This window comes from Terrapene carolina, unplaced genomic scaffold (genome assembly GCF_002925995.2).
Source record: "Terrapene carolina triunguis isolate 2854851 unplaced genomic scaffold, T_m_triunguis-2.0 Scaffold629, whole genome shotgun sequence".
Classification (NCBI taxonomy): Eukaryota; Metazoa; Chordata; order Testudines; family Emydidae; genus Terrapene; species Terrapene triunguis.
The window spans coordinates 17889195-17901811 of record NW_020664980.1 but is presented as its reverse complement, the minus strand read 5'-3'; positions in this window follow the sequence as shown (position 1 = coordinate 17901811).

Here is a 12617-nt window from a genome sequence, read left to right as displayed (position 1 = left end):
TTGGAAGCCCTGTTCCTGCTCCCCCTCTTACCGCCCCTGCTCTGCCTCTTCCACTGAGTACCCCTCCCCCGAGGGACTCCCCTACCCCGTCCCTCCGTGCGCTGCTCGCGCCTCTCTGCCCCTTCTCCCAAGGCTCATCCCTCACTCAGATACCAGTGATAGCCACATAGTCAATACCGAGACTATGAAAGAAGCGTATAAATACGCTGAACATGGCCGCCCCAAAACTGGCAGAGACCCCCACACCCCTGCTTCAAAAGTACCTACTGGTAAAAACAAGCGTCAGTGCCGGTGGCTCTAGCCCAAGCCCTGTGAGCCCCAGGCAGTGGGCATGGGCCGGCCAGGGGGTTTGCATCGCCATGTAGCCATACGCTTATTTAGGTGTCTAAAAATGAGCAGCGCTCTTTGGCAAAGTCTGTCCCCCCCGTCCTCCAGTGGGTATTTCATGGCCCTGAACAGTGGCGGATTAGCCACTGGGCCTATGGGCCCGTGCCCAGGGGCAGTGGTCAACTGAGGGCCCCCCGCGCCTCCCTGACGGTGTCCCCAGCAGAAGGTGGGGAGGGGGCAGGGGAAGTCCCCAGCGCTCCAACCCATCCCCAGCAGAAGCGCAGGGGGTGGCGGGGGAAGTCCGAGCACTGGGACCCCCCCACTGCGGCCCCGGGAGGCAGCCTCACAGCTTGTGGGGGGGGGGCGCTCACTCCCCACTGCGGCCTCAGGCTGTGACAGGGGGACAGGGCGTCTCCAGTCTTGGGGCCACAGTGTGTGCGGGGGGAGGACATAAAGTAGCAAACAGGTGCAGTGGGGGGGGTGGAATGGGGGGACCCTGGCTGGACCCCCAGGGAAGGAGCAGAAAGGGGTGGAACTTTGGGCGGGGGCTGCAGGCAGACGGGGCAGAATGGGGGCGGGCCAGCAGGTGGAAGTGGCCGGGGGGGCACTTGCTTTGTCCCAGGGCCCCAGGAAACCTTAATCTGCCTCTGGCCCTGAAGTGTTGCACCAAATTGCCCCAAACGTTGAGAGGATCAAGGCCAAATCGCCAGCTTGCCAGCCCCTATTAGCCTCGCTGTCCAAGTAACACTTGAGGGCTCTACAAATCTAACCACGCTGCCCTTGCTGAGATGCAGGACACCCCACCAGCATCAGTGACTCAGGCACAAACTCACCCCCCTCCCCTGCAAGCCTTATGATTGGCCCAGTGGCTTTAACCCCAAAGCAGCAGGGACCCACCTCTTCAAAAGTGGCCAGTGGAGGGTGGGCGAGGGTAGTCGAGACTTGTCCCCCAGTGGCAGGAAAGCAGACATTGAAGGCTTGGGGGGACTGAGAAGAGGAAAGGGGGCGGGAGGCAGCGTGTGATAGAGCCAAGGAGGTGCTGGGAGGATGGCAGAGACAGTAGCGAAAGGGCGGGAGGGGGATGGTGCGAGAACATGTGGCAGCTCTCTCCCCACACAGGCTAGGAAGTGGGACGTGGATTCCCCCCAAAAGCAGCCAGGAGAGAGACGGTCATGTGGCTGTTGCAATGTTGCCAACTCATGTGAAGTGGTGGTTTTCTTAAAGTCCCAGCTCCTGGAGTCTTGTGAATCAAGAGAATCTCAGCTTCCATTTAAATAAATAAGTTTCTAGCCATCAGGGTTCCAAAGAACAGCTTGAAAATAGCTCAAAAAAACCTCCAGAAGGCACAAGCGCCCAACATGTATTCATTTAAAAAAGACATCACATGATTTGGGGGAGGGAGGGGGGACAGGCCCTGACTGTTGAACACTGGGCTTGGCAAAGCTGGCATTTGAGATTGAATTTGAAGCCTGAAATGATCAAATAGACATTGTGGGTGGCTTCCCGAAAAGGCTCACAGACTAATGCCACTTAGCCTTATTTCTTTCTTTGCTGGGGGAAGGCAGGTGGGAATTGAGGTCTCCAACTGAGTGGTTGGGAGCAGCAGTACGGCATATATGATTCAAGGCCTTCAGGCCATGTGTGCTGCACTCCTGTAGCCCACCCGTCGCTAACCCAACCGCCAGCCACCAGTTAGACATCCCCATGTGTTGCTGCTGCTGTCACATGTAACCCACTGGTCAGGCAATGTGTGTTACGTACTGCCCCCGCTGTGCCCAAGTTACACAAGGTGTGAGTCCGTTCCCGTTCACAGCCACAGAGCCTGGAGCCTTAGCTCAAGCTGTAGAGAGTCATGGATTACCTTGGTCCTGGCCTCAGTGGTACCTTGTGGCAATGAGTTCCACAGGCTAATTGGATTTATTTGTTATCCATAAAGTGTTATGATTTAGGGTAAGGAATTAAGACAGCTGTTCCCTATACTGGGCAAATTTTGAGGACACTGGAGGGGGTGCAGATAAACAGGGGATGGCACAGCCTTTTACAAAAGTCATAAGTGTCTGGAAGATCTGTATGGCAAGAAGAAATGCAGCTGAGTCGTCTTGCAATAACCTGATTAAAAAGGTCCTTTGGAAAAACCTCTTATCGCCATGAAAATCTTTACACTATGGTGCTTGTTTGCCTGATTAACTTTATAATTACTTAATGCAGGGAACTAGCAGCGCAGTAACATTAGTTACGTGCAAAGGGCTGTTTTGACAATTTGAATGCAAATCGCAAGCTGTAAAAAACAAAGACTCATGAAACAACAAAAACCAATGGAACACTAGGAAAGGTATTAGAAAAATACCATGTAATGCCTCTTCCTGGAGCGCAGTCGCTGAGTTCCCACAATTCCGTCACTGGCTCCCAAAGCCTTTGGAATAATTAAGACATCATTTATAAATATTGCCTTGATCCCCGACTTGCAGGTAAACTAAGGGTCCAGCAGGCTGGGGAATATGGTGGTGAGGAAGAGCTCCCTTGCTACAGGTGCCTTGGCAAGACTGCAATGATTTTTATATCAAACTGCTCAGGTGGGTGGGTGTCAGTATGTAGCGCCGTGTTCCGCTTTACAATCACTGTTATGCCCGCTACGTTTTAAACACTACAGATCAGCTATACCAACACTTGATATTTATTTTATTTCAACTATCACTCTTATTTGTCAGGTGTATTTTTATGCACAGCAGGTGTACCCTAATGGTGTTAAGGACTAAACAGAAAATTGATGGGCTTAGACACCCATTAGCTAATGGATTACTAAGCAAAAGGGACTCCGTTTAACCCCAGTGCACTTAGCCCACAGTTGGGAGGAATGTTAAAGACTATAAGCTAACACTCCATCTTCACTTCATGGACCCAGGGGAAGAGAGCTCAAACTTGAATGCAGCTCTTTTGATAGACAGGTGAGTGAACATGGCTATCATTATGTAATCACACAGCTTTGGGACTATTTATCATCTACACAACATGCCCCATGAACACCTAAACGTGCTTGACCTGCTTTGCTGTGAGGCTGTCACTGCAACTTGACAGGTGTATGGAAGGGGTTAAGCGGAATAAGATGATAGCAAAGAGAGCAAATGCCCACATTCCACCTACATAGAGAGTATAGTGAGTCTACAGCCATGAGGACTGATCCATGAGCGTCTATTATCCAGAATACTGTACACCTTTGTACATTAACAACATGCCATGTTTTACTAAGATCTTGTTCCAACACAGTCTTTAATCAGTTGTTCAGATAGATGTGGCTCATTAGCACTGGAGCAATACAATCACTTTTTCCCCTCTAAATCCCATGATTTTATTGGCCTATTAACAGTTTGATTTGTTGTCAGTGGGAACAGGGAAGGATTCCAAATCAGCTATCATATTATCCTACAGGTAGCCAGCAGAATGAATAACTGAGACAATAAAAGCCAAGCAAGATGCACAAAGGTTATGTGTTCTAAATTCTTTAGCCTTTTCCATCATATTTTATGTTTCCTTTCAAATACGAATACACAGCTCTGTACAGTCTGAGCCAGAGTTTGAAACGAGATTGTCATAAAAGAAACAGAATATAAAAGGTCATCTTTGCAATTCAGGATTTGCCTTCCTACATGGAAACAAGTCACATTGGCTCTCACTGCCCCCCTACACAATAAGGAACAACCTTGCCACATTGGCTTTTGAGAATGCACCAATTCAAAAGGCGTCTTCTATGGATATCAGTTAAGGGCCTAAGTCTGAAAACATGCATATGCTTAATTTTAACCATGGGAGGAGTTCCACGGCTTTCTAAGGGATGGCTCTGGGGCTTGAAGTTAAGCATGCGCAGGTGTGTTTTCAGGATGGAGGCCAATGGGAGGAATCCGAAGACCACTAAAATCTGGAGAGGGTAAAATTTGGCACTGTGGCTCTATGGATATGTCTACACTACACCCTAACCCCAGGTCAATGGGACCCCGGCTTGTGGATCTGGTGTGTCCAAGCCTGTACTTGAGCATCCACACTGCATTGTAAACCTGGGTTTACAAACACTGGACCAGGGTCTCACAGCTGTATTACCGTGTGTCCGTACTGCACTACGCAGATCTTCTGACTTGGGTCGATGGCTTGACGTGCATCCACACTGCAAAATGCCCAGGCTTGGACCTGAATCTCAGCAGGATTTAGGCTCTGTCCACCCCCCCCCCCCCCCCGCCGAGCAGGGTCCTGAGTGCTTGCTGGCTCAAGTCACACTGATCTGTGTGTGAACAGAAATGGGAGTATGGCTCCGAGCCCTGCTTACTCTGAGTGTAGCCATACTCTAAGGATACATCTACAATGCATTAAAAAACAACCCATGGGCAGAGAGTCTCAGAGCCTGAGTCCCCTGATCCAGATTTGTGCTATCGGGCTAAAGAGAGTGCTTGGGCCGGAGTCTGGGCTCGGAGAGCCTTCAAGGACCAGCTCTCACAACTGGGATGGGGTTTAGGTGCCTAACTCCCTTAGGCACTTTTGAAAATCCCAACCAAACTCTAGGGGTGAAATCTTGGCTCTATTCCAATCAATGGCAAAACACCCACTGACGTCAGTGGAGCCAGGATGGTAACCTAGGTCACCTAAGCAGCGTATGGAGCAACACGAAGAACACGCTGATATTCAATGGAAAGAGAATCGTCCTGCTGGTAATGAAGCCAAACTAAAGTTACAGAACCACAATTGAATCCAAGGAACACACCGGATATAACTTCAGCTACATCCTTTGGGCGTGAGAGAGTTTAAAGCTTATCTAAGCATATGTCCAACATAGCAACTGGTTTGTTTGCTCCTGGACAATCATTTTACTGAGCTTCGAGATCACCAGGGTATTTATTTAATTCAGATTCTTTATTGTTCTTTCGCCATATTGCTGGAGTTAATTTACAGCAGATGCCAATTGTAACATCAGTTGCCTTCTCAGTAGTGGTTCCCATTTGACAAGCTCACTACATGGAAAGCAGCATGAGAGAGCAGAAAGGGGGTTTCTCTCTCTAATATCACCTTTCCCTGCAATAGACGATCTTGTCCACTACATCAGCACACACTTGGCTGAGCCGTGCAGAGGAGCCAACAGCTGCTTTGAGAAAAAAAGTCTCTCTGTTTTCACCATCACAACTCCTCCAGCGTGGTCTCTTCGGGTCTAGGTAGGCACGCTTCACATACGGTGATCTTCAAGTTCCCGCCCATTTCTAACCCCATATTAAACGGAAACAAGGTGCTGCATGCATCAGACTTCTGCAGCGCAGCCAAGCTACATTAGCTAAAAGTTTCATGGTGTGATGAACTTAAAGGTTTGGGGGTTTGGTTTTTTTTGGTACTGTGATCTGTTGGTGAACCCTTGAAATTCACCATACACTCTCTCTCTCTCTCTCTCTCTCTTTACCTCTCAAGAGCTGTCGCCAACAGATCTACTTTCATACTGGAAAAAAAATCAGTAATGTATGCAAATTAGAAAACTGATTAGCATAAAGCTTCTACTCGTAATAGTGGGGTTACTGAAGTGGGTTGATAGGTAAAATGATCTCCTTAGTGATAATTAACTTTGATCTCTTAAATAACAGTTAACTTTAATAAAAGAGAGAACAAATGACATTTGCATCATGGCAACCGTAAAAAGGCAGAACATCAACTTTAGTTGCAGACTACTTGATAAGCCCTGTTCTCAAAGTGAATATACTAATTTAAAAGCAAAAATGACAAGATTTGTAAAGGATCGTTGGGTTTGTTCTTACAGCATGTGCAAATTTCCACACACTGAGATGAGAAATTGCATATATTGATAGGAATAAATTCATACATACATGATACCGATATGTATTTATCTACAACAAAATATAGAAAAGTCAATTACAGTATTTTTTATTAACATCTAACCACATGTAGGTAATTATTATCCCTGTATGAATGTAACTGGGAAACAGACACAGACTAGTTAAGAGACTTATCCAAGGTTACATGATAACTAGTGTCAGAGCCAGAATGTCTGGCTCCTAGTCCTGTGGGCTAAACATGGGAAGCTGTTCTGTCTCATTACTGAAGGTAACCAGAGCATCCAAGCTAAATACAAGGTGGGACAGATTGTTAAGCATAAGGGGGTCACACATGTAGGAGACCACTTAAAAAGAAGTGGGAAATGAACATGAAGTGGGCAATTATCATTTCTGCAGGCATAGGACAATGGCGGGAAAGTAGGCAGCCGGGTGTGTGACAAATTGTGGTAATGGGCCATAAAATCAGGGTCTCTGCTAAGGCCATGGTTCAGCAGAGTGATGAATTTGAGTTCCTAGGCTTGTCTTTTCAAGGTATTGTGCGGGTTTTCTTGGAGGCTGAATAGTGAGAGGTCAGCTATGGCATGATCGCTCTGTGAAAAGTGTTTGCCTACAGCTAATAGGGTGTTTTATCTTTTATCCTTTAGGGACAGCTTGGTGGTTTATTAAAGGTGGGGCTATTGGCCTATTAGTCAGGCGACCTGACACATCCCCATTATAAGACCCTGTTTTCAGTTGCTGAGCGCTCAGGTTTCGATCCAAAAAGGACATTTTGACACCATTCTCTTTTCAGTAAAACATTCAAAAATGTTTCATTTTTCTTTCATCGTGGAAAGAAAACAAATTCTGAAACCTCAAAAGTTGCAATGAAATGGAATCGACATTCTATCAACAGCTCTAACATGAGGGGAGAATTGGGACTGGCTGGACAAAGAGCTGGGGGCGGGGGCGCAAGGAGATTGGCCAAGAAGCCCAGGGAGGGAGACTGGGAGCCGGTGGGGATGGGAGTAGGAAAGGAGACAGACCGAATGAGAAGCCAGGAGGGGAGAAACTGGGACTGGCTGGGCGAAGAGACTGGCACTTGGGGAGACAGGTTGGGATCTGGAAATAGGGGGTCTAGTTTGGGGAGGAAACAGGCAGAAGAGCTTTTTGCTCATTAGTGCACACTCCCCTCTGGAGCCTGGAATAGACCCCAAATATTTGTGTGAAACCTGCTGCCAAAGTGCCTCATCCCTCTCTAGTGCTAGTCCACATAGAGGATGACAACCTACTACTGCTAGTAGTTACTGTCTTAGCTCAAGTGGGAGAGGACTGTGTGGTGGATCTAAAGGTTCTGACTTTGCTGATGACCCATGTGGGTGTCAATATGATGCCACATGATAGACTTTCTTTTTTTTCAGTTTGTTTTTTAAAAACCTAGGAAATTACACACACAAAATTACTGTAGCCCCTCCCCCGAGGCATGGTTCAAACCTCTTCCCTGGTGCTTGCTAATCGCAATGGCTTCTCCCCCGCTCTTCCAGTGGTTGGAGCCTGGGTTCTTTATTTCAGCGCCTGGTGCCTCCACCTGAGGTGACTCCTCTCTGTGCCTGGGATTCTGTCCCTTGGGAAAATAACTAACTCTCCTATTCTGTTCACAAGGAACATACCCCTGTATACATACAACACAACACATTAATATAAGCCCCAACCCATGAAATGCCACACTCAAAAAGGACAATATAACTTGGGACAGGAAACAAAGGCTCGCATGAAGGAAAGGACTGAGATTAACTAAAATACCAAAACACCAACAATATAACAAATTCTCCACCTCCCCACATTCCCCATTGCCCACAACCCCTCAGCTCCCTCCCTAGCATGTTTCTGGGAAAATGGGACACTGAGGATAAGTCCTGCAACAAGTGCTGCAGTACTGGGAACTGGCTGGCTGGCACAAAAAGAAAGGGGTTCCCTTACCGGGTCTTCACCGCTGAGTAGGGTAGGGTCCTTCCCTGACTTGGAGTCCTATGGAGGTCCTGGCTGGCTCTGGATACATGGTGCTGGGTTGGTTCTCTGCCTCCCCGACCACTGGTCTCCGCTGGGCTGGCGCTCCCCAGTCATGTACTAAATCCCACAATAGCTCAAAGTCTCCTGTATTGTGGGGAGCGGGAGTTGAGTAGAAACTCGAGAAGCCATGTTACTCCTCTCTCACCTCCAAATTCAAACAGCACAAAAAATGAAACTAACCCTAATCTCTTTGTCTCTGCATCAGGCTGTCCCCTCCCATTGAAAGACTGAGCTGCCACGGCTCCTCAGTGGCCCAGCAAACTGTTTACATAAATCACTCCAGGTGAAGTCCCCATTGGCTTTTACAGGAGTTTCCTATTTATTCTGTCCCCCCACCCTACTCAGACTCTAAGCAGGGTGGGAAATGGTATTCTGAGGCTCCAGAGCCATTGTTGTAGTCCAGAGGGTAGGACCCCTTTGAGGCTCAGTTCAGTGTTGCAGGTTCCATTAATGCTCCAAAGTCAAGTACCCAAAAGTTAGAAAATGGCAGAATGAAAGTTGCTTGTGCACCCTTAATTTGGCCTCTTAGTGCGTGCAGTATGATAGCGTCTAATTTCATGATCACATACGGTACTATTTTTAACACAGGACCCCTGCCTCATTCAGTGCACTGGATGGACAGTGCTCATTTATTTAACAGCGCTTCAATATTTTTTTTTTCACCTCGTTCAATGGGTGGCCCTAGAATTCATCATTTACTGCACTATTTAAACCTTGCTCTGGAGACGGAATTATGAATTTCCTCATGGGCTTTTCTATGGAGCACCTCACTATAGTATCCAAGTGCTTCCCAAACATTACTTGATTGTTTTTTCACAACATCCATGTGAGGGTATTATCCTCATTTTTCAGAAAGGGAACTAAGACACAGATTAAGGTCAAAAGTATCGATTAATTCTGGGTGCCCGATGTGAAAAACCCAGGACCTGACCTTTCTGAGTACTTAGCATTATATAGTGATTTGTATGTTCAAAGCACAGCTCCCATTGACTTCAGTTGAGCTGTGTGCTCAGCACTTCTGGAAATCAGACCCCAGGTCACAAGTAGAAAATGGGGAACACACAATTGGTGACCACTTGTGAAAAGTTTAGTTTAAGTGACTTAACATCATCTAGGAATGCTGGCAGAGGCAGGAGTAGAATCCAGGTCTTCAGGGCAGCATTCAACTGCCTTGACCAAATTTACTCCGAATTTACAACAGTGGTCACTGAAGGAGAATTTGGTCCAATAGCAACACATGAAGATATACACAGGATGAAAATTAACCCAGAGGCAAGAAGGAGGCAAAACAATAAAACAAAGGTAGTTATACTGTACGGTTCCAGCGTATTCACTAAAATTAGAGCTGCCAAATTCTTTCATCATAAACTCTGAGGAAACTTATCTGGCTTCAGGCTTTGTTTACAAAGCTAAAGTTTGACTGATGTTTGCAAAGCTTTCAGGGACCTGGGGTCAACATGAGAAGTGGTTTAAAGGTGTACATTTTTAATGGTGAGAGTAATTAACTATTGGAACAATTTACCAAGGGTTCTGGTGGATTCTCCATCGCTGACAATGTTTAAATCAAGACTGGATGTGTGTCTAAAAGCTCTGTTCTAGGAATTATTGTGGGGCCGTTCTCTGGCCTATGTTATACAGGAGGTCAGACAAGACGATCACAATGGGCCCGTCTGGCTTTGGAATTTATGAATATATGGAAATGAGGCCCAGATGGATATATATAGACCATTTCTACTCCTGAGATTCCGCATGGACTTGGGAAGATTTTGGGGAGGAGAAAGATAGATTAGAGATGGCAAGATAAAAAGATGAATTTGCTGGGTCAAGTTCGAGGCACATTTACATCTCGTTCTGCTTTGATCAGAGATGAACAGAGAAGCTGATGTTGGGACCTAGATTAGGCTGTGGGGTTTGGTTTAGTGGCCAGGCCAAGGCTAAGGGCTGGATTCATATTCAATGGCGCACAACTCTTGTGGGCTGTTTTGCTGATATTTTGTCCCAAATTGGAAGAAATCTCATGGGATCTGCTGATTTCATTAGATTTCCACCCTCCTGGAACACATCTGAATGAATTGCAGGAACAATTCCCCCCAGATTTGGAATCAACACTGTAGAGACCTGTTCTTAGCCGAGGTTTCAAACCAAAACCACACTAAAATTTGGGAAGAGGGAAATATTTAGATGTACCATTTCTATTGGGGACCATCCCTAGTGGAAAGAAAGCACATGGAGAGGTTTCTAGTTTAGACCAGCTAGAACTGGGTGATTTCACTGAGTTTTGCTGGGTTTGTTTGCTCACAGAGAAACTCAGTGGGATATTCAAGGGGTGGAAACCCACTTGAAAAAAAAACAACAAACAGGATTTCATGAAGCCCAATAAACCAAAATCTAGTTGTTCATCTTAGTGCCAGTTACCATCCCTGGTCTATCCAAAGTGGATCTGGTTGATATGCAGATCAGTGGTGAAGACAGAAGACAACAGGAAAAGAGAGGCTGTATATAACTACAGTAGACGCGCACACACAAATGTGTACACACAACTGAGAGAGAAGATTAGATTATTTTAAGTAGTTAATTTAAAACAGTATCTTAATCAAATCTATAGGTGAAGCTGTGTTGTTTCAGCACATTTCAATTCCTGGATACCATCTTAGAACCTTTGGCTGTAGATTTAAAGCTCCAGGTACAGTGAGTCTCTGCAAAGAAGCCATTGCAACATCTCAATGTATTTCCTCTCTAGCTACTGCAGATACAGACCATGCTGACCACCCTCTGAATCATCTCATCCTGTCAGCTCTCTTCCTTTGACACACATGAAGTTAAAGAGAAATGGCTGTCTTCCTAATTTCTATTTCCATCTAATATCAGGGGAAAGGGGAAGGCAAATTTTTTTTTAAAAAAACTTATTTTTTATGCAACTTTTAAAAAGAAGAGATTTTTTTTTACGGTACTTAATAGACCTTCCTTGCAATTTAAAACTGATTTCCAGGAGCTCAGCTATTCAAATCTCCAAAGCCTATTTGAAGGCACATCTGAAGGTGCACCCTGCAACCTGTGTGTAGCAAACTCTTTTGAATCTTGTCCTTGAAACAAAAATTAGTGCCCCATGGGAACTCGGCAGTGCAGACAACCAGTAACTGCCGAATGACTGAAAGCAGAGCCGAGAGTCCTTGCAGCCGGGAGGGAGGAAGGGGATGAGAGAGAGAGAGTGTGAAGATGAGAAAAGCCTTCAGGAGCCATTTGGGAGACAGTCACTGGGAAGAAGAAAGAAAGACATGCACTAAAACCAACAGAAACACAGGTGGAAATGGCCTACTGGGAAATCAGGCTGTCAACAAACAAAAGCCGAAGGCCAGAAATCAGTTTCAGTAGCAGCCCCTGCTCACAGGGCTTCAGCGTTCAGTAAATAAATTAGCAGCAGCTTTGACTGTTTGGAAATTAGTAGCGACACCGTGAAAGAAGCAAATGACTTGCTTTTATCTGGAGTGGAAGCATTAAACTTCCAAAGAAATCCTTGCCTGTGTAAAGAGAAAAAGAGCTGGTTACATCAGTCCAGGTTCAAATAATACTAATAATAAAAGTTTCATTTCATTTACCAGTGGCTCAGAACTTCATTTAGAGCTAACCAGACCCATCTACCTCTGGGCCATTTCTGACAGCAACTCCCCCTGGAATAGTTTGTCACTTAGGATACGTGATATAAAAACATGATAAGTATATATATATATATATATATATATTTGAAAGTAAAATAGGGTTTGGACACGATGCAATTAATAGGAGACTTTGAATCCGATTCTCAGCTGGTGCAAATCAGCAAATCTCCATTGACTGCAGGGAAGCTGTGCTGAATGACCTGGGCTGAGGATCTGCCCCTTCGTCTGTAATTAAACAGGAGATGAGTGAGGGGCTGGGCAGTACACTCACTCCTTGAGGCCCTGATTCAGGAAAGCACTTAAGCAGCTGCTGAATGGTAAGCACATCCTTAAGTCCCTTTGACTTGACTGGGATTTAAGCACATGCTTAAATTAAGCACATGCTCAAGTGCCCTTTCTGCCTAGGGATGCTTACTGAATCTGGGCCGGTGGTTAGATGTGTATATTTGTTGCAATAAATAAGTATAAAAGAAGCATCAATGCCAGAGCCTTTGACACCAAATAGAAAAACAGTCTGATGCGAAATAAACCTGCAGCTTCCAAATGGGATGAGCCTTTTATATCTATATTTCGTTTATGTGATGTCTGCCGTGCTCTGTGTGTTGGTAGCTGAAGGCAGGTCAAAGAAGCACGACTTGCACTTGGAATGGAGGGAGGGGCTGTGTGAGGCGGTTCTTAGATCCTATGGGAATTCGTCCCACAGTCATGGCCCAGCCCCAGAGCCAGCTCCATCTCCTGCACAGATGAGCTCTCCCCCTGCCAGGGATGG